This window comes from Symphalangus syndactylus, chromosome 2 (genome assembly GCF_028878055.3).
Source record: "Symphalangus syndactylus isolate Jambi chromosome 2, NHGRI_mSymSyn1-v2.1_pri, whole genome shotgun sequence".
In the NCBI taxonomy this organism is placed as follows: domain Eukaryota; kingdom Metazoa; phylum Chordata; class Mammalia; order Primates; family Hylobatidae; genus Symphalangus; species Symphalangus syndactylus.
In genome coordinates, this window is record NC_072424.2 from 90,280,956 (window position 1) to 90,303,421 (window position 22,466).

General features: G+C 38.6%; 1 long non-coding RNA gene across 1 annotated transcript; it reads right to left on the bottom strand.

Moving 5' to 3' along the window:
• Window positions 1-4,284: 4,284 nt before the first annotated feature.
• On the bottom strand, window positions 4,285-17,097 carry LOC134735853 (uncharacterized). The gene is made up of 3 exons (XR_010119389.1): window positions 17,054-17,097; window positions 8,027-8,101; window positions 4,285-4,380 (listed from the first exon to the last, which is right to left on the bottom strand). It is a non-coding gene; the product is annotated as an uncharacterized lncRNA (long non-coding RNA).
• Between the last annotated feature and the right edge of the window lie 5,369 nt (window positions 17,098-22,466).

The window sequence follows — 22,466 nt, forward strand, 5'->3', positions numbered from 1 at the left end:
CTCTTTTCCTGGAACACTTGTCTTCTCCCATCAGCTTCTTTTCTTATTATTCAGGTCCCTGTTCAAATATTATTCCTCAAGGTGGCCTTCTTCAACTACCTTAGATAAATTTTCCTTTCCCAACCTCATTCTCCTTTCTTATTTTAATTCATAACACTTATTACTATTTATTTATTTGCTTAAATAGCTATTGTCTATTTCTCCCACTAGAGTATAAGCGAGATGATGTCAAATTCTTTGTTGTATTTATCTCAGCTTTCCCAGTGATTATCATAGCATCTGACATATAGTAGCTATTCAATACGTATTTACTGCATGAATGAACGAATAAAAAAAAAATCCCATCTTCTGTGGTGTTCTTAGTAGAGTCTACAGCATGAAGAGGGGCTGGGCAGGCAAAATTAATAACAATTTATAAGTTCAAAATATTTTTGCCTCATTCATCTTCAGGAAACGACTTTATTGTCTCATTTATTTTCTGCTGCTTATTGAAAAAAAATTGGATTATTTATTTTTCTATTCATTTTGCTGTCCTTATGCAATTTTTTTTGGTACAGCTAAACAGACCACAGTTTCAGTTTCAGCCACTTTTGGATGAAGGCAACCTTGTTTTCAAGGATGTTTTGCTCAGTCCTTAACTTTTTCAGAAGAATGGTATAACACACACGTAATTCATATGAGGCTATATTTTTTCCTGATGGGTTTACTAGTTTTAATAAATTGTAAGTGCTATGAATCTAGCTCTCACCTTTTAATTTCATTCTTGATACTATGAATTTTATCATCAGAAAGCATATTCATTTCTTTCCGTAACCTTTTCTTCTTCATGTTAAATGAGTTCTGTTTGTGTAGTACTGCTTTATGGTGGGTGATCCTCAAAAGAGAAAACTCTCTGATCAGTCATAATTGAATAAACATTTTCAAATTTGACAAAATATGTTCTGGCATAGTTATGACCAAATCACAATTGGCCATTTGTTTTTTCTTGGCCAAAGCTCTGATGCCAATGAACTAGGTAAAAGAAATTTTAAGAGCATAGGCCTTGGAATTGGTCAACATGGGGTCAAATCTCAGTTTTGCCCCTTATATCTATAATGAGCAAGTTACTTCTTTGAATTTCAGTTTCTTTCTTTGTAAAATGGCTAATACAGTGCAAGGCTTCAGTGTCATGAACATGAGCAATGATGCATGCAAAACACCTGGCAGACTCTAGCTGGTAAAGATGGCTGGATAACTGATGTTATTGTTTAGCCATATTTCTTGAAGGTTTTACTTCATAACCATAGGTTCCATATAAAAATGGAAAATTCCTAGTCATTATAATTTTCTTTTTAAAACTAGCATTTGTTTTATTTGTTAAATCAAGAAAGTATAATCTGGTTGACTATTTCCCCCTGTCCCTCTCTTAGAAATTGCCTACTGTCTTTTTGGATAGTATTTCTACTGTTTGAAAATGTAACTTAGCAGAGTAAAAGTTGAGGGCTTTTGGTTGAGACAGATGGAAGATAAAGAGCGCAGGTATGGAGGTAAGACAGATTATGTAACCTAGTGTGACTAGATCTCAGGTTCCCTTGGGTATGTGGTAAGATATGTGGCTGGTTGCAAGATTTGCAAGGCCAGATCTCATTGGGACTACAGGCGCCCGCCAACACGCCCAGCTAATTTTTTTGTATTTTTAGTAGAGATGGGGCTTCACCCTGTTAGCCAGGATGGTCTCAATCTCCTGACCTCGTGATCTGCCCGCCTGAGCCTCCCAAAGTGCTGGGATTACAGGCGTGAGCCACCGCACCTGGCCCTACTAACAATATTTTTTCTTGGAAAAAATATTTTTGTGGATATGTTAGATAATACAATGAAAAAGAATTATCTGAGAAGAAGAAAATACATTAAATGTCAGCAATTGTTGTCTTTGAATAGAAGGATTATGAGGGTGATTTTAATTTTCTCTCTACTTTTCAGAAGTTTCCAAATATTCTAAAATGAGCATATATTACTTTTACAATCAGAAGAAGTCAAAATGCACAATGAAAAGAAGATATCACATTTCATTTTATTGTGGGAAAGTTGAAGAAGCAGGACATCTTCTAATTTTCTTGGCAAAACACCACATACTCATGAAAAATTGCTTTTGGTGAGAATAACCAGGGGACATACAAACTCTGTCTCAGAATATAGTCCTTTCTGAAATACACCAGGGGACAGGGGCAACCAGGGTAATACTCGTTCCTGGCCCTTAGCTCGTGGGTTCATTTCTATCACTGCTGCTTGTGAGTCCCTCTGCTGTTGCAACTGTGCTTCGCAATCCCCAAGGTGGGAAAAGCACAGGGAACTGAGGCTCCTTGAGATGGTTAATTATAGATGTCAACTTGGTAGGCTATGGTGCTCAGTTGTTTCTTCAAACACTAATTTAGGGGTTGCCATGAAGGTGTTTTGTCTGATATGATTAACATTTACAATCAGTTTACTTCCAATAAAGGAGATTATTCTCCATAATGTGGTAGGCCTCATTTAATCAATTCAAAGCCTCAAGAGGTTTTCCATAGAAATTCCACCTTAGTTTCCAGCCAGCTTTCCTGCCCTACACACTTGCCTGCTCCCATTGTCAAGTGAGCCAGTTCCTTAAAATCTCTCTCTCTCTCTCTACACATATGTTACCTACTTACATATATATGACATATATATTAACATGCATATAAAAATATAAAGACCCTTACTGAAACATACCTCTAAGCTCATTTTTTCCTGGAGCCCACACAATGACCAGAGAGATGTTACTGATGTAGGAGTTTTCTCGGCCACTTTGCCAACCAGGGACCTCCATGGCCAGTAACACCCCTCTGCCTGGGCCTTGCTCAGCCCCCAGCCTGCCGCTGGAGGTGCCCCACCCACTCATCCCACTTGTGCATTCTGTGGCTCCTGAGCTCTTGTCTCCAGTGCAAGAAGAATGAGGATATACTGATAATTGAAAGGTGAGGATGGGCAAAGGAGGATAATTTTATTGAGTGATGGAACAGCTCTCAGTGGAGAGGGCATCTGGGAGGGTCCCCTACGCCCACAGTCAGGTGATTTTTCTCCCATTGTGGTTGGGTCCAGGGCTTTTTATGGACTCAGAATGGGGAGTGCATGCTGATTGGTTTGTGAGTAGGCAAAAGAGGTTAAAGTGAAGACACTACTCTAAGGTGAGCACGACAGTGTAGAAAACCAATTAGGAATGGGTAGGTATATGTAAAATAGGTGAAGGGTAGGATCAATCATAGGAAAGCACTGCCAAACGGGAAGACTGGTTCTCATTCCAATCTGTGGATTTACCTGAGACTTAGGTTTTAAACTGTCTTCAGCTTGAAGGTTAGGTTTCAGCTGGGACCCACCCCTATCTGCCTAGGCATTTGTCTGCTTCCTGCCTGTATCATTACTGTTCTTTCTCCTAGTCCTTCCTGTGTTCTGAGGAGCTAGTCTTCCAGAAACCAAACAGTCACATCTAACTGGAGCTCTCTCACACTCTTTTACTGACAGTCAGAGACTTCAGTTATACCTAGAGGATATGGGTTGAAACTTGACAAAGTGACTGAGTCTGTTGGAGGGAAATATTGGACTTTGGGCCCCTGAAAGGACATTGTTCTGCAAAGACACTTTCTTCCTCCCACCTTTCTATCCTCTCCCCTTCCTCATTCTCTAATTCCACATGTCTTCACAGGAGGTTTTTGATCTGTCCTTTTGGCCTAGTCTTGTGAATTGAAGACTAGAGAGATTCAGGCTTTGATCAGATAATAAATGATGCCTCTCTGAATTTCATGTTTGCTGATTCTGAAGGCAAAGGGGTGACTAACTGTAGTGGTTTGGACTCCTCAATGTACAGGAGCAGGGGTTGTAGGTGTCTCCCTCCTCTTTTTTCTTTAGGTAAGAGAAGAAAACACATGTTACCACAGAGAACAATGGTTTTGTTTTTGTTTTTGCTCCAAAGGACTGTCTGGTCTTATATGAGGAAAGGATATTTCTTCTGTTAGCATAACTTAGACTTTCCCCTTGTGAAATAATAACCCTAGACCTGTGGTATTCAGGGGCATGTGAAACTTTTCTGAGCTTGACTTTTTAATTTTCGTTGGTTTGTTTGGGTTTTTATAATTGTGACAAAATATACATAACATCACATCTACTGTCTTAACAGTTTTTAAATGTAAAGTTCAGTAGTGTTAAGTACATCACATTGTTGAGCAACCAGTCTCCAGAGCTGGCTCATTTTATCAATCGCTGTACTTACCATAAGCAGCTAATGTTTAGTGATTTGGTCTCGGCAGTCCCTGCTGTAATTGAATTCTCCTTGATGCCTTGGAGGGTGGGCTTTTTCTGTTCATTTAGCACTGTAGTAGTTTTCCATGGCTGCTGCAACAAATTGTCACAAGTTCAGTTACGTAAAACAACAGTTTATTAGTTCTGGAGGTCAGAAGTCCAGCATATGTCTCACTGGGCTAAAATCAAGGCCCTGGCAGGGCTGTGTTTCTTTCTGGAGACCCTAGGAGAGAACAATTTTCTTTCCTTTTCCAGCTTTGAGAGACCACCTGTGTTCCTGGACTTGTGCTCTTTTCCTCCTCTAAAACCAACCATTTAGCATTTCTCTGACTTTTTATTTTTAATCACATTTCTTTCTCTGCCTCTCCTTGGCCTCTCTTTTTCGCTTTTAAGGCCTCTCATGGTTATGTCATCCTCAGATAATCCAGGATACTCTCTCTATTTTAAGATCAGCTGATTAGCAACCTTAATTCCATCTGCAATCTTTTTTTTTCCACTTTTTAAGTTCAGGGGTACATGTGCAGGATGTGCAGGTTTGTTACATAGGTAAACATATATCATGGGGGTTTGTTTTACCAATTATTTTGTCATGAAGATATTAAGCCTAGTATCCATTAGTTATTTTTCCTGATCCTCTCCCTCATCCTACTCTCCACCCTCTGATAGGCCCAAGTGTGTGTTGTTCCCCTCTATGTGTCCATGTGTTCTTATCATTTAGCTTCCACTTACAAGTGAGAACATGTGGTATCTGGTTTTCTGTTCCTGTGTTAGTTTGCTAAGGATAATGGCCTGCAGCTACATCCATGTCCTTGCAAAGGACATGATCTCATTCATTTTTATGGTTGCATATTATTCCATGGTGTATGGAATACATGTACCATGTTTTGTTTATCCAGTCTACTACTGATGGGTATTTGGGTTGATTCCATGTCTTTGCTATTGTGAATAGTGCTGCAATGAACATATGTGTACATGTGTTTTTATAATAGAATGATTTATATTCCTTTGGGTACACATCCAGTAATAGCATTGCTGGGTCAAATGGTATTTACGACTTTAGGTCTTTGAAGAATCGCCACACTATCCCACACTGGTTTAACTAATTTGCACTCCCACCAATAGCGTATAAGTGTTCTTTTTTCTCCACAACCTATTTTTGACTTTTTAATAGTAGCCATTCTGAATGATGTGAGATGGTATCTTGTAGTTTTGATTTGCATTTCTCTAATGATCAGCAATGTTGAGCTTTTTTTTTTTTAATATGTTTGTTGGCCACATATATGTCTTCATTTGAAAAGTGTCTGTTCATGTCCTTTGCCCACTTTTTAATGAGGTTGTTTTTTTTTCTTGTAATTTTTTTTTAAGTTCCTTATAAGAACTGGGTATTAGACCTTTGTCAGATGCGTAGTTTTCAAAAATTTTCTCCTGTTTTGTAGGTTGTTTACTCTGTTGATAGTTTCCTTTGCTATGCAGAAGCTCTTTAGTTTAATTAGATCCCATTTGTCAACCTTTTCCTTTTGTTGCAATTGCTTTTGGTGTCTTTAGTCATGAAATCTTTTCCCATGCCCATGACCTGAATGGTATTGCCTTGGTTGTCTTCCAAAGTTTTTGTAGTTTTGGGTTTTACATTTAAGTCTTTAATCCACCTCAAGTTAATTTTTGTATATGGTGTAAGGAAGGAGTCCAATTTTAATCTTCTGCATACAGCTAGCCAGTTATCCTAGCACCATTTATTGAATAGGGAATCCTTTCCCCATTGCTTGTTTTTGTCAGGTTTGTTGAAGATCAGATAGTTGTAGATGTGCGATCTTATTTTTGGGTTCTCTAATCTGTTCCATTGGTCTATGTGTCTGTTTTTGTGTCTGTTTAGTAACCAAAACCATGCTGTTTTGGTTACTGTAGCCTGTAGTATAGTTTGAAGTCAGGTATTGTGATGTCTCCAGCTTTGTTCTTTTTGCTTAGGATTATTTTGGCTATTTGAGCTCTTTTTGGTTCCATATGAATTTTAAAGTAGTTTTGTCTAGTTCTGTGAAGAGTGTCAATGGTAGTTTAATGGAAATAGTGTTGAATTTATAAATTGCTTTGGAAAGTATGACCATTTTAACAATATTGAGTCTTCCTATCCATAAGCATGGAATGTTTCTCCATTTGGTTGTGTCATCTCTGATTTTTTGAGCAGTGGTTTGTAGTTCTCCTTGTAGAAATCTTTCACTTCCCATTTTATTCATATCCCTAGGTATTTTATTCTTTTTGTGGCAATTGTGAATGGGACTTTGTTTGTGATTTGGGTCTTGGCTTGACTGTTGTTGGTGTATAGAAATGCTAGAGATTTTGGCATATTGATTACATATTCTGAGACTGCTGAAGTTGCTTCTGAAGAAGGTTTTGGGCTGAGACAATGGGGTTTTCTATGTATAGGGTCATGTCATCTTCAAACAGTGACAGTTTGACTCCTTCTCATCCTGTTTGAATGCCCTTTATTTATTTCTCTTGCCTGATTGCTCTGGCCAGAAATTTCAACAATATACATTGAATAGGAATGGTAAGAAAGGGCATCCTTGTCTTGTGCTGGTTTTCAAGGGGAATGCTTCCAGCTTTTGCTCATTCAGTATGATATTGACTATGGGTTTGTTATAGATGGCTCTTATTATTTTGAGGTTTGTTCCTTCAATACCTAGTTTATTTAGTTTTTAACATGAAAGGATGTTAAATTTTATTGAAAGCCCTTTCTGCATCTATTGAGTTAATCATGTGGTTTCTGTCTTTAGTTTTGTATCTGATGAATCAGATTTATTTATCTGCTTATGTTGAACCAACCTTGCATTCGGGGTTGGAGCTTACTTGATCGTGGGTTTTAAGCTGTTTTGTTTGCATGAGTATAAATCTAACTTTATAAAAACTATAAATGGAATTTACAATTATGGCAAAGTGTGACATTGCTACTTAGAAAACATCTTAGATTGTATCCAGTTGAAGTATGGAAAATTCCAGTTTCTTATTTTGGGGGAAATGAAATGCCTCATAAATAATACTCTAGGAAGGACAAGAAACTCACCTACAAATTTTTTTCTTCTGTACATTTTTCTAACACTTGAAAAAATGCTGGCATTTTATGACTATGAAATTGATGGAAAGTGAATAAAGAACTCTAAAAAAGAATAGCATATCATTATACATTCAAAATTGGTCTTCATTTTAAGAGTAGAAAACTGGGTAGGGATCTAAATCACAGCTATTTGAAATGAGATACATGATATGTATTGTCTAAGAATACTTATGTCAGAGAGCCATAATTTTATAAATTTCTTAAAAGGAAAGAATTTTGTTTTACTATATCCAAGAGGGCAGAAAAGAAACATCAATATACCACATGAATTCTAAGCTACAGAATAATGAACTATCTTTTGTATTTAAAGACGATACGGTCAAGTCACCGTTGGCAGAAAAGATATTCTAAGCTAATAAAATCTGAACCTCCATCTCTCCCTCAAGCTGTCCTACCAGAACTAAAGTTCAATAAGTCAATCAGACAATATTGCCGAGGGCCCTCAATGTGCAAGGTACTTTCATTTGTTCGGAGAAGCAAAGAAAAAGTTGTCTTTTTGAAAGAAACTTGCTAAAATAATTCTGTGCCATATACTGAAAGAATGGTATATAAGTGGAAAGAGTATCTCCTGGTTTAATTTAGTAGTTATTCCGAGGTATGCCACAAAAATTGGCATACTCATAAAACTCTTACCTTAGGCACTGGAGTCATCAAATGGAGACCTGGAGCTTATACTGCAAAGGAAATGATCACCTATAGCCCAAGTATCTGTGGAAAAAGTGAAATGAGTTAGATTTCCACATCTAACCAACATCAAATTTAACATCTCTTGGATCTGACATGTGTCACAGGCCTTCAAAGTGCAGGTTGACTTGCCTAACTGATTTATACATTATGAAAAGAAGCCAAACACTTAGAAATACTCTATTAGACACTGCTACTTAAAAATCTCAATGTGCCTCATTTAAAAAAGTACTTGCTGAGATTCTTTTGAAGTGTGATTATTATTATTCATTCAAAACCCCGCTTAAGTTTTTATGAATGCATAAAATGATTTATCAGCCTTGTCCATGGGCTGCTCCAGATGTTGCTTTCCAGGCTGTAATTTTTATGAGTCTACTTTATAGGTCAAAGAGCTGGGAGTCAGGGTGACTGCTTTTAGCCTACAGTCTGGAGAGGTGATACTCAATCATTTAGGAGACAGGAAAGCAATGAAATGACCATTTAAAATTTTTACATTTTAAAGACTATGTGAGATGTAAATATGGGCAACAACAAACCTAAGTCACAAGTCAATTGGAGATACATTGACTTAAGTTTTTTAGCTCTTTTTTTTTTTTTTTTTAAACAAAACAAAACAAAACAAAATCTAAACCCAATGGAGGTAGTAGCAGTGTCTCATAAACTTCAATGTAAGGTTCCACTGCATCTTCTTATTACCACCTCTATCTTTAATCCTGAGGCTTTGATGCCCAGGGAATGTGACATGCTGAGCAGTCTAAACAAAGGAATAAAGCTGACCTGGATTCTTTTTGAATCCATTAATTAACTGATTTATTTATGCAGGAACATTAATAGGGCAGTTACGGGGCACTGTTGGTATATAAAGATGCCTGGGACACAGCCCTGCCCTCCAGTGGCAAATAATTCCTTTGTAAGGAATAAGAGATAAGGAGGGACCAAAATGAAGGTAAAGAAAAGTGGCAGGAGAGTACCAAAGAAAGATGAGTGGAGCTTTTTGAAAGACCATCAGGATAACTGGATTCACTGAAAAAAAAAGCAGGATAGGGTAGAGGTGAAGCCTGGAATTTGGAGTCAGATAGACCTGGGTTTGAATTTTGCTTCTATAAACTTCCAATATCTGTGACCTTGCTCAGGTTATTAGCCCCCAAGCCTTTGTTCCTGGACGTAATGGTAATGGCCTTATGAAGCCTCTATGAAGTTCTTCATAGAGGATCAATAATGTTATTCTAACTGCAAATCTTGGCACGTAAAGAGTGATTAGCAAGAGGCAGCTGTTATTTTTATTGTTGTTTTTATATAAGACTGCTCAGAGGTTTGGAATATTTCTTGCGTGGGGCAGAGAATTGGATTCATAAAATTTCTCTTGCCAGTAATATGATAGATATCCCCACACAAGCTCATGAAAACATGCTGTGATGTTTTCAGGAATTTTGCAAGCTGTTTGTTAAACATAGCTGTCCTTGAAATTGGCCATGGTGGGAATATTTACACTATCAAAACCAGCAAATGCTACAAATCTGAGCTCCCTGGTGCCCACTTGATTTACCAGCACATCATTGCAAGCAAATTTCAATCCTAGCAGACCTATGGGGCTCCAGGAGTGGAGGGGTGCAAGTATAGATTTGGAGTGGGGAGAGAGCCTCCCCATAATTCAGGGTTTTAAGTCCTGTCTTGAGGGAACATAACCAGGGTCAAAGGTGATGCCAGAATGAGAAGAAAAATGTGGTGGCGAATAAACTCTCTCTCTCTTTTTTAAAAAAAATTCCTTAGAACTTGTAAACATGTTAAAAGTCTCTTGTAATTTAAACATTTTATTTAAGCCTTTGAAAGCACTGTTTAAATGTCATATTTATAGGTGCATTCTGGAATTGAAAATTACAGCCCCAGAACGGCCCAAATGTTTGTTCCTTGATAGCAGCTGTTTTCAATATAATTGGAAGAAATGGAGCACACATGTAGTAATAATATTTATAAACACTTCTTTTTATGCTATCCAGATCTCCGCAGTGAATAACAGTGCTCCGGGTGCCCAAGTATACCCAAGTCAATCATTTCCCTCTTTTCTGAACTGTAACAGGAGGATCTTCAATAGTTATGAGGTATTTAAAATCCAGCCTGGTCCTTATTATGGAGAAAGTGTTCCTTGTACCTAACCTAATCAGTATTGCTTGAATTGGATCTCATTCCTTCTGTCTTTGCCTCCATTGGGGATGGAGAACTGCTGGTCAGTATTTCCCATTTATTCCATCGTCAAAGCTGGTGATGCTGAATTTAAGCTCCTGTAAGCCCAGTTTATATTTAGTCTTTTAAAATTTCTCTCTGTAGTACTGTTTTATAAAATTTTCACGTCTAGATTTTTTTTTCTGCATTCTTCTTTAAAGATTTTTTTTCTATCTCTGTTTCTTCCATGCCTGTTATGTCTCCAACTGCAAAAGCATTCTTTGTTCCACTAAGCCCCTTATTTAGGGCCCCTGCTGCCTGTCTATTCAAGTAGTAGATCTCTATCTGATAAATACCCCACCCACCGATCCTTTTCTACCTCTAGATTATGCCTGTTTTGGAAGGAGCTCTATGCACCTCTGAGGTTAGGCACTCGGCAGTTTATTTTTAGCTCCTTCGTTTATTTGGCCTGCTAGGTTTTGCAGCTTGCTACTATTGCATTCCAAACCTCACTGACCAATGAGGTGTAAAGTCATCAAAAGTCTCTTAATTTTCTCCCTGAGTGAAGCTGGCATTCGAAAGTTTAGAGTTATTAATGGTTGTTTTGTCAACGATTAAACTACATTTGCTTGGCCTGGGAGACCTTTTTGGGACAGGATAGACACACTATGAACATTTCAGAGCCTGAGTCTTTAACCAGCTGACAGCTGAGCGGCAGTAAAGTTGGAATTGAGGTGGGAAATCTCCAAAGAAAGTTTTTCCAACCCTGCAGAACCTAGGATGACCAAAACTGCTATGCATAAGGGAGGAGAAAGAACAGGGGCTTTAATGCCAGGGATAGTGAATGAACTCTGCCCCTGGATTGACTCTGTGACTGTGGCCAAGCGCTTAATTCCTCCTGATGCTCAGTGTCTTTATTTGCAAACTTAGACAATGTTATTTATTTCATAGGGATATATGAGGAACAATGTAATACTATTTAGAGACTAAATAGTATTATTTAGGTGACTATCATTTATTATCCAAACCAAGACAGTTTTGAAAATGAAAGGGGAGCTTTTAATTATGCCATGAAAAGAGACATACATTGGGACTTTCCAAGGCAAACGTGGATGTCCAGTTATGTTCACTATAATTTCCTGTGATATATTTAAGTGAATTCTGGGTTAGAGCAGGAACTAAATAAATGTTTTGCAGAATTAACAGAGGGCTTTTGCCCTGTTTCCTTTTATTTCATATTCTTCTCCTTTGGTGCATAGCATGACTCAGGGAAAGAAAGTGCATAACAAAAAAGGAGGCCAGAGGATTTTTGGGAAAGGGCCTCATTCTTTCTAAAATGTAAGCTTTGTCTGGGAGTGGTTGAGAACAGTGATACAGAAACTCCACATGGGTTTGGAGGATGCAAGAGCAGAAGCCAGCAGATCAGGTATTATCCAGGAAGGAACTAAGACTCCAGTGAAATCCTGATTCCAACACTGGGTGAAAACAGAAACAACATTTGCATGTTTTTTTAACCCAAAACTTAAGTGTGGGGTTTGGGTATTTGAAATGTGGCTAGTCCAAATTGTGCTGTCAAGTGTGAGAGATACCCAGGTTTTGAAGACTTAGTACCAAAAGAATGGAAACTATCTCATTAATAATTTTTTATATTGATTACATGTTGAAATGATATCTGGATGTATCAGATTAAATAAAGCACATTATTAAAATTAATTTCAGCTGTTTCATTTTATGTTTTAAATGTGCATATTAGAAAATTTTAAATAATGTTTGTGGCTTGCACAGGTGGCTTGCCTTATATTTCTACTGGACGGTGCTGATGTAGACCAATGGGGTGAGACAGGCCCCTTGATCTCTGCACGTACCTCCCTTGTGTAGGAGCAGCAGGATGCCTTCCATGTTTCCAAGAGCAGTTCAGGGAAGCCCCAGAGAGCCTGCATGCTAGCTGGGAATAAGAGAGGAGGCTTACGCCTATAATCCTGACACTTTGGAAGGCCGAGGAGGGTGGATCACGAGGTCAGGAGATGGAGACCATCCTGGCTAACACGGCAAAACCCCATCTCTACTAAAAATGCAAAAAATTAGCTGGGTGTGGTGGCAGGCGCCTGTAATCCTAGCTACTCAGGAGGCTGAGGCAGGAGAATCGCTTGAACCTGGGAGGCGGGGGTTGCAGTGAGCCAAGATCACGTCACGGCACTCCAGCCTGGGTGACAGAGCGAGACTCCATCTCAAAAGGAAAACAAAACCAAAAAAACCCAAAAAACAAAAAACAAGGGGAGGCAGTAGGGAAATTCCGAGATCAATAACCAGTAACCATTGACCCCAACAACTGTGAGGGTGTCTTGGTGGCTGCTATATAGACAGAAAACAATACTAAGGGCAAGATTCTGCCACACTCATCTTCAGATCCCCATATCCAGTGCTTTTGCCCTATTTAAGCTTTCTGGAACTTAGGTAAACCCCCCGGGAAAGCAGATGGGGACCTTGGCATAACTGACATTGTTTCTGCCACTCAGTGAAGTGGGAACTAAAAATTGAAATTAAATTTAAATAAAGGCAAGGGTAATATTAAATATTTAGCAACTGTGTAACACTCCTACCAACGAATCAGATCAGAGGTTGGCTGAAAAATCCTGGCAGCTGCCTGCTGTGCCTGACATCATCTCTTAAATTTCTGGGACATTTGGAGGGCTGGGGCTTTGTGGAGTAGGGCTTAGGGTGGCAGTGATAGTGGAGAGGAATGCTCTTGACTGATAATGGAACATTTTAATATTTAACATCTGTTATGCTTGTGCTGGTGCACACCAGCTCATATCAGATCTGGTTAAAAAATAAATAAAGTTACATTTCTTGATCTTCTAAGTTTGTGAGTTGATTAATATATGTTGCATGTAAATTGAATGAAAGTTCCTTGCAAACAATTCTTTGCCCTCCAACTGTTTTTCTCTATTGCAAAGATTTGTTTTAATCCCCATTATTGTTGCCATTTATTTTATTCTTTAAGCCAACACACACACACACACACACACACACAGAAACTACCTCATTGATTATAGTGAGCTCTTCAGATTTTTCTTTTCCATCTTGATCTGGTTAAATATCTAAGTCAATGAGGACATTATTTTCATTTTAAGGAAGCAAAATCACTTGTTAAAAGAAATAGTAATTGAAGTTTCACACCATACCTTATAAATGCACACAATTGTTATGTGTCAATTAAAAACAAAATAAAACTTAAACATCTTTTAAAAAGAGTAATACTGAAAGACTTACTATATCAGTTATTTGGCTGTTTTAAAGGAGGTATAACATAGTATAAAATGATCTTAATAAGAATGGGAAAACCCCTAAATTGGAATACAGATGTAAACAAACTTAACTAGACATTAAATAGATAACATGGCCACAGAGAATAAAATAAAAAGGAATTCAATTAATTTTTGAAAGGAATTCCTTGTACACCTTCAGTGGGAATGATGAACAAGAAGAAGAATCCTGTAGTATTGGATTGGAATTAGAAGTATCAGTGATTAAAAACAAACAAACAAAAAACAAAACTAACAACAAAAAATACTCTATTAAAGGGATCTAAAAGCAAAAACAATCCTTGTTGGTAAGCTCATCAGATGGCCCGATTTTGGTTTCTAATACCATATCTCAGTGAAAAGAACATGGAGAAATGATCAGTTCTAGGGCAAAGAGGAAGAAAGTATAAGGTGAGTACAGAAAAAATAAATTGCTCAAAAAAGATAGGTCTTAGTCTACTGGTATAAAAAAAAATGATAGGGACATGTCGAAAGAACACAAGAATTAGCTTAACAGGTTCCCATTGGCCAAATTTTGGAAAATGTGAACATCAAAATAAATAATAACAGGAATAAATTTGATGAGTCTATGATGGAACTAAACCAAAGTAAAACAAATCTTAAGGCCCATCTATGCAGAAGAATACCAAATATAAACGTGGAAGAAATGAATAGTATAAATATAATAGAAAAATTACTATTTTGCAACCGCTGTACTAATAATTTGATTCAGGAAAGAATCATCCCATATGCTAAAATCATGAATGAAAGTATTTTCACATAGCCTCAAAATATTAACCCTCAGATTACTAATTACAAAAGGAAAAAGCTACTTTTATGGATATTGTAGACATCTGGCAGATATTGCCTTAGCCAAGTGATCAAAATATCATCAATTAGGGCACAAACATCTCTGATGTAATGTACTAAAAAGAATAGAGCTATTTTTCCCCAAAATATTTGATCTGTATCTAATTTGAAGACAAATGAGACAAATCTACATTGAGTGTAATTTAGCAAAACTACTGCCTAGACTCTTCAAAAATCTCAGTGCCATGAAAGGCAAAGAAGGTAGAGAAACTGCTCTCGATTAAAGAAGACTAAAGAGACAGGAAAACAAAATGCAGTCTGATCTTTGATGGCATCCTGGATCATTACTGGGACAATTGGGATAATCGAATATAGATCACATAATAGATACTATATTAATATTATATTTCCTGGTGATAACTGTATTTGGTTATGCAAGATAATGCCCTTGTTCTTAGCAGATACAATCTGAAGTATTTGGCATAATGGGTAATGTTGATTGTTTGCTAGTAACTTTTAGATGGTGTCAGATAAAATATGTGCACTCATGTAAAACAAACGTGTGTATGTTTATGTGTCTATGTATGTCTGTGTAAATATATGTATAGGTATAAATATAAAGAGACAAAATCAGATGTGATAAAATACTAATAATTGATAAATCTGAGGGGAGGGTATAAAAATGTTTCCTTTTCCTTTTACAACTTTTCCATAGGTTTGAAAATGTTTAAAATAAGCCCGAGGAAAGGTTTGAAGCTTACCTTTTGGCATGAGGGTAATAGAAAAATATATTTTAGGGCCATGTGTGGTGTCTCAAGCCTGTAATCCCAGCACTTTGGGAGGCCGAGGTGGGTGGATCTCCTGAGGTCAGGAGTTCGAGACCAGCCTGGCCAACATGGTGAAATCCCATCTCTACTAAAAATACAAAAAACTAGCCAGGCATTGTGGCGGGTGCTTGTAATCCCAGCTACTTGGGAGGCTGAGGCAGGAGAATTGCTTGAACCTGGGAGGTGGAAGCTGTAGTGAGCCGAGATTACACCACTGCACTCCAGCCTAGGTGACAGAGCAAGATTTTGTCTCAAAAAAAAAAAAAAAGGAAAAAAGAGAAAAATACATTTTAATAAACAAAATAAAAAGTCTAGGTTTTATAGCATGGCCAAGGTGGATTCTAGTATTAGTAGTACCACTTGCTCTGCTTACTAGTGATACATCCAAAAGCAAATTTCTTAGATTTTTCGTCTATAAAATGGAGATAAACAATGGAACTGACCCTATGATAGAGGCAGCTGGCTGCCTAACCAATATCTATTTCTCCATTATTTCTTATTAAAAGAACCATAAATTTGATGACATTGGCAATGTGCCCAGCTATATAACTACATTTCCCAGAATCCTTTGCAGAATGGTCAAGACATGTGAGTGAAAGATGATGAATTAGAGCTTTGACAGCTTTGACACTTAGCCGGCTGGTGCCTTTTTGCCTTTACTTCTTTCCCTTCCTCTTGTTCCTGCCTAGAATATGAATGCAATGGTTGAAACTTCAAGCCATTTTTTAAATATGAGATTGTGGATCACAACTCCATCTGGAAGGAGATGGAGTCACTGTGAACACAGTGGAACTTCTGCACCAGCCTGAGATCATGTTTTGGACCTCCTGTTATATGCAAAAACCACATCATTATTTAATTGCCAGTATTATTTATTTTATTTTATTTTTTTACTAAATGCAATCAAATGTAATTCCTCACTTACACCCTATCTTAGAGAGTTATGAAGATTGAATTTGGTAATACATGTAAAGTGTTTAGTATCATTCACAGTGCACAAAAAAGGCTTATGAATATTCAGCTATTATTATATCAATGTAGTACAAAGAAATGTACTTTCCCATTGACCTAGAAGTAGAATAGATATTTTCTTTTCTTTTGTAATTCTATTTTAAAATATTCTTTTTTCAGCTAAGGAAATACATAACAATTCAGAGTTCCTCAAATATCTTGTCTATTTAAACATAATTTCTTACAGTGATTATCATAATCAGCCCATATTCAAAATGAAAATAGTAAATAGGTTTCTTGAACTAATGTAACCAAGTCATGTTTGGTGAATAATTGCTGTTCTATGAGTTGAATAATTTGTTAAAGTTATGAAAATGATTATCTACCAAATATGCTAGATGGATTCTAAACATATGAAAAGTATTTTGCAATATCTAGGCTCAATAAATAAAAAAGCATAAATGGGTAGCAGCGTTTACAAATCCCGGGAAAAATGTTTAAGCAAATTACATTCTATATTTAGGAGAAATTCTATATTTATTTTGTTATAAAATAATAAATCAATATATTTAACATATTTTAAGTTGGTTTGAAATAAGATATGACTATGGTCATATCTGGATGGATTCAAGAGCCAGAATTTATGGATTCTGGAGCCAGAATATGGATTCAAGAGCCAGAATTTATCTTAACAAACTGGTATTTCTTGATGATAGGGAACAATGGAAATTTTTTTAACTTATGATCTGTAGTAACATGTAACCAATATCTGGATTCAATATATCTCAGAATAATTTTCCTCTCTTTCATGTGGCTATTCATACTGCCTATGTGAATAAGAATCTCTCCTAGGTGGATGCCTGGAGGTGGCTAAGTCCAGAGAAGAGCTTCAATCATTCAAACAGAAACCTCCGACCCCTGACCTTGCTTTATGGTGAGCACATGATCAGTGACCATCCCCAGGGACCAGGGGTCTGTTTGGCCCCCAGGCTGGCTCAGAACTCAGGAGGTTCCAAGCCAACTGCCACTTAACGGCTGTGCCAGGAAAAAAACTTTCCTTCAACTGACCAATCTTGCATGAGCAGTTAATGGAAGTTAACTGAAAACGTGGCCATCGGGGCTGGTGCATCAGTGGTTTGATGAATTCAATCCATGACCCATCAATCTTGCTGACGGCTGACCTGAGCAGCTACCTGAGAGTGGGCAGTGCCTCCATGAATGCCGCCGAATGACCTGGAAGCCACTCTGATGGGCAGGGCCCTCGAGGTTAATGAGACACAGGTTTGGATGTCTCTATTCAGAAGACTTTGGCCTGTAATCCCCCTCTCATGGGCTGTCTCACACCACACTTGGTATCAAGATTCTCCCCATCTGGTGAAAGCAGTGTTGCTCTGTTCCTTCTGGATCTATTCTATGGAAAAGTGTGCATAAAATTGGCATGGGACATGGGACATTTTTCTAAATCGAGAAAAATATTTAAGGCAAAAATATTGATAGAAGAATCAAGAATACAAATTGAGAGCTTGGGAAATTCATCTCTCCACCATCTGCAATCTGAGGACAGGGGATGTTAAACTAACCTTCAGGTACAGCTGTGGTGAAGGATGAAGTGTTGACTGATGCGGGGATGGAATTTTGTTTCTAGAACTTTGATCCTTGGGTCGTGCTTTGCGCAGAGGAACATGCTTTCTAGAGAAATGCACACACTCCCAAAGGCATTCACCATCACTCCACACGGACTCTCTCCTCCACACCTCCCCACCCTGATGCACCCCTATTACTATTTAAATGACATCACTGCTTCTGGGAACTGCAGTGGATGGCCACAGTTGTTGACTAAACTCTTCATTTTTTACACCAAACTGCCCAAACCTCATTTCCAGCAGGAAGCTCAAACGAGTGTGGTTCTCCAGCAAAAGTAGGGAGGAAAGTGTCACCTTTCTCAAAGCTAAGATTTTTCCTTACCAAATGGGAGATCCCAGAATACGCACTACGGTGTTGAAGTGTTGAGTGTGTCTGCAGAGAGAGGAAAACACTGTGAGCGTCAGACTATGCTGTGTCCTGTGTTCATGGGTCTTTTCTTCACTTGGTGACATTAGAAAACTGGTTGGGAGATAGTGCTCGAGGCAATGGCCCCCAAATAAAGCCCAGAAGACAGTTGTGGAAATGCACAAGATTGTTGTATGAGATTTTCAAAAATGATTTTTGGTTGCAAAGTCACTGCTGTTTTCAAGAATGCATTTCTCCTGAGGACAGTGCTCTCTGCCATGCAGTTTGTCACTAACACTGTCATCTATGACTGCCATCTGGAACAAGTTCCAAGTTGGCAATGAATGGGCTCTCACATACCTCTGCCCACCAAGAAATTCTGTGGCTCATCTATAAAGTCCGTGGTAAGAATTACATATCTTAATTCAGAGAAAATAGAAACCAAAAGAAATAAAATTCCCATCTCAGACAAAGAAAGATTTTACCAAGTGTGCTGCCTGGATCAGGTCCCAAGAAGTCAGCGAGGGAAACTCCCACTCCTGGAGATAGAAGAAGCCTAGGAAACATAGAGTCACTGGCAGCCTTGGGTGCTGAGGACACAGGGCTGGCATGTGTGGAGGAGGTGGGTGAGAGCACGGGCTGAGCTGCTGCTCGGCCACCCTCCTTGGTGGTGAAGGCAGGCAAAAGACACCAGCAGGAGAGCCCTGGGAGACACAGCCTCGGGTCCCTGGCTAAGCCACTCTCATCACTGCGAAGTAGGCAGTGTTCACACAGGCAGCACACAAATGCACGACATCACTCCAGGACAGGGTCTGCTCACAGAAAGAGGCCTGGAAAATGTCCTCTATTTTAAAAAAAGTTACTGTGTTTAACATTCCTGAATCTACATATGCTCCTTCTGCACTTATCATCTCTATTATTGGATTTTTTTTTTTTTTTTTTTTTGAGACAGAGTCTCACTCTGTTGCCCAGGCTGGAGTGCAGTGGCATGATCTAGGCTCACTGCAGCCTCTGCCTCCTGGGATCAAGCTATTCTCCTGCTTCAGTCACCTGATATTATTGGATTTTAAAGCATTATTGTGGTGAAAAATACACAATATGTATTATTTTAATTATTAAGTGCACACTTTGGAGCATTAGTTCTATTCACAACGCTGAATAGAAAACTAAAAACAGGCCGGGTGCAGTGGCTCGCACTGTAATCCCAGCACTTTGGGAGGCCAAGGTCAGTGGATCACCTGAGGTCAGGAGTTTGAGACAAGCCTGACCAACACTGTGAAACCCTGTCCCTACTAAAAATACAAAAATTAGGAGGGCGTGGTGGCGGGTGCCTGCAATCGCAGCTTCTAGGGAGGCTGAGATGGGAGAATCGCTTGAACCCAGGAGGTGGAGGTTGCTGTGAGTCAAGATCGTGCCATTGCACTCCAGCCTTGGTGACAGAGCAAGACTTTGTCTTAAACAAACAAACAAACAAACAAAACTAAAAACAATCTTAATTCAGTTTTCTTACCTTCCACCTTAGGAAGCTACAGAAAAAACTATAGTGTAATGTAAACCAGACATAAAAATAGAACAAAAAATTATTTACAGAAATCATTATAATAGAAATGATAAAATAAAATGAAGGACTGCTTCATAGGAAAGATAAATAGAATTGATAAACCTCCAGCCAGGCTAACCACCAAGAAAAACTAGGAGACACAATTTACAAATAATATAAATAAAAGGAAGAATCATTCCTGTTGATCCCATTAATATCAAGCAGATAATAAAAGAATAATTAGAATAAATCTATGCTCACTAATTTGACAGCTTAGATAAAAACAACAAACTCCTTCAAAGGCAGAAACTATATCATAAGTACCCAAAGGAGACTCAGATAATCTGAGTAGGCTTATATCTATTATAGAAATTGAATCAACAAGAACTTTTTTAAAAATGCATTTTTAAAAATGATTTTACTGAATTTTACCTAATTCTTACAAGGGAAAACATAGTCTTATTATATAAACAACTGATTAAAATTCTAAACATTTAACCCAGTTACATTTTAAAATTATGCCCATTGCAAAATCTGCACGAGAATGAGGGCAGCTATATTCATAATCGCCTGAACTGGAAGCAGCTGAGATGCTCTTCAGGAGGTTTCACATGATCTCCATTTGTTTGAAAATGCGGCAAGATTATCTCAGGAAGAGTTCCATTTTAGCCAATGTCTAACAATCAGCTAAATATCTAAACCTTGCATTGAGATGTTCTTTACTATTGAAAGTGAACCAAACTTGAAGTGGAAATACATCTGCATTTGTAGCACTAGTGATTGACTAGTGCTACACTAGTCAATTTGCACACATGAAATAAGATACAGTGTAGCAATGTCAGAGTGGTCTGAAGTGTGGGACACTGAAGAATCTGGAATCCTTATGCTTGCAAGGGTGAGTAACTGAATTTCCACAGTACCTGTATGTCGCTGCCCTTCGGGAGGCAAATCAGGATCACGGCGCATACGCGCTCTAAATCTGTGCGTGGATTGCTGTTCATCAGAGCAACAACCTGGGAAATGTATGAAAATAAAGACAGCTGTTGACATCTTGCTGCAGAAGACCATAGAGAAATGAGGAATCGTTTATTCACAGTTCAACCCATTTCCTGTGTTCCCCGAGAACGCTGTGCTGCCAGCGAGCTGCACTTTGAAGCGGTGGCCTGCCTCTTCACACCTGTGGGTATTTCTAGTTGGGTGAGACGAGAGACTGAGAAAAGAAATAAGACACAGAGACAAAGTATAGAGAAATAACAGTGGGCCTAGGGGACTGGCGCTTAGCATACTAAGGACTTGCACTGGCACTGGTCTCTGAGTTCTTTCAGTTTTTATTGATTATTATTTTTATTATTTCAGCAAAAAGGAATGTAGTAGGAGGGCAGGGTGATAATAAGGAGAAGGTCAGCAAAAAGCATGTGAGCAAAAGAATCTATGTCATAATTAAGTTTAAGGGAAGGTAATATGCCTGGATGTGCACGTAGGCCAGATTTATGTTTCTTTCTACTTACTTCTATATATAACAAGGTATTGTGTGACCAGAAAACAAAATGCCTGATTTCTGGTAAAGGAGGATTCCTCCTGAGTCTCCAACACTTGATTATTCAAGTCTTTGTAACACAGAGATATCACACTGATTTTTAAACCTAGGATTCTGACAATCCATCCTTTAGCATATCATAAATTCACTTTTGCATGTAAACAACATTTATAATCGAGCTAAAGAATTATAAGGACATGGCCGGGCGCGGTGGCTCACGCCTGTAATCCCAGCACTTTGGGAGGCCGAGGTGGGCGGATCACGAGGTCAGGAGATCGAGACCATCCTCGCTAACACAGTGAAACCCTGTCTCTACTAAAAATACAAAAAATTAGCCGGGCGACGTGGCGGGTGCCTGTAGTCCCAGCTACTCGGGAGGCTGAGGCAGGAGAATGGCGTGAACCCCAGGGGGCGGAGCCTGCAGTGAGCCGAGATCGCGCCACTGCACTCCAGTCTGGGCGAGAGTGAGAATCTGTCTCAAAAAAAAAAAAAAAGAATTATAAGGACAACAAGCATAATAAATGCAAAGGAAGTGCCCAGCCCTGCTCACATTTATCTTTTCCCTCTTTACGATAACCCAGTGAGGTGGGTGAGCTTGTCCCCATTTGTACAGGATAGGGAACTATACCGGTCAGGGTTTCAGCAGGAGACAGATGGCATTGCTGAATTAGATAAATGAAGGATGGCTAAAGAAAGGAATTCTTCAAAGATGTCCTCAAGGTGTAAACTCCTGCAGGGGATAATGCAATCTCCCAGGGCGAGTCATAGCAGAGCTGTTACCACACCTTGTCTCAAAGGACAAGGGGAGAAAGTGGTAGTAGTCCCTGGACCCTAGAAAGAGAATGGTATCTTGAGAGAGGTTGTGACCTTTAATCAAGAGACAGAGCTGCCCAGAGATGACTTTGCCAGAAGGAAATAAATACCTAGCCTCACTTCTCTCCTTTCAATCTCCTGTCAGTCTTCTCATAGCTGAGTTTGAAGGGAAGCCATTGGGCAGGGATGTCTGACAATATAGTCCCTGCTGGTCTTCTGTGAGAGCAGGGTGGAGATGAGGACAGTACATCTAGGAGGACACAAAGAAGGTATCCAGCATAGGAACTGAAGCTCAGAGAGGCTAGACACACTATTAGAAGTCACACAGATAGGAAGTTTCAAAGGCTAGACTGGAACTCAGATATGACTCTCAAACCATCTATTCTTTCCATGATATCAGGTGATGGCTCCTATGAGGAGTGAAATTACATTTGCAATGTCTTCTCTAATCTAGTCT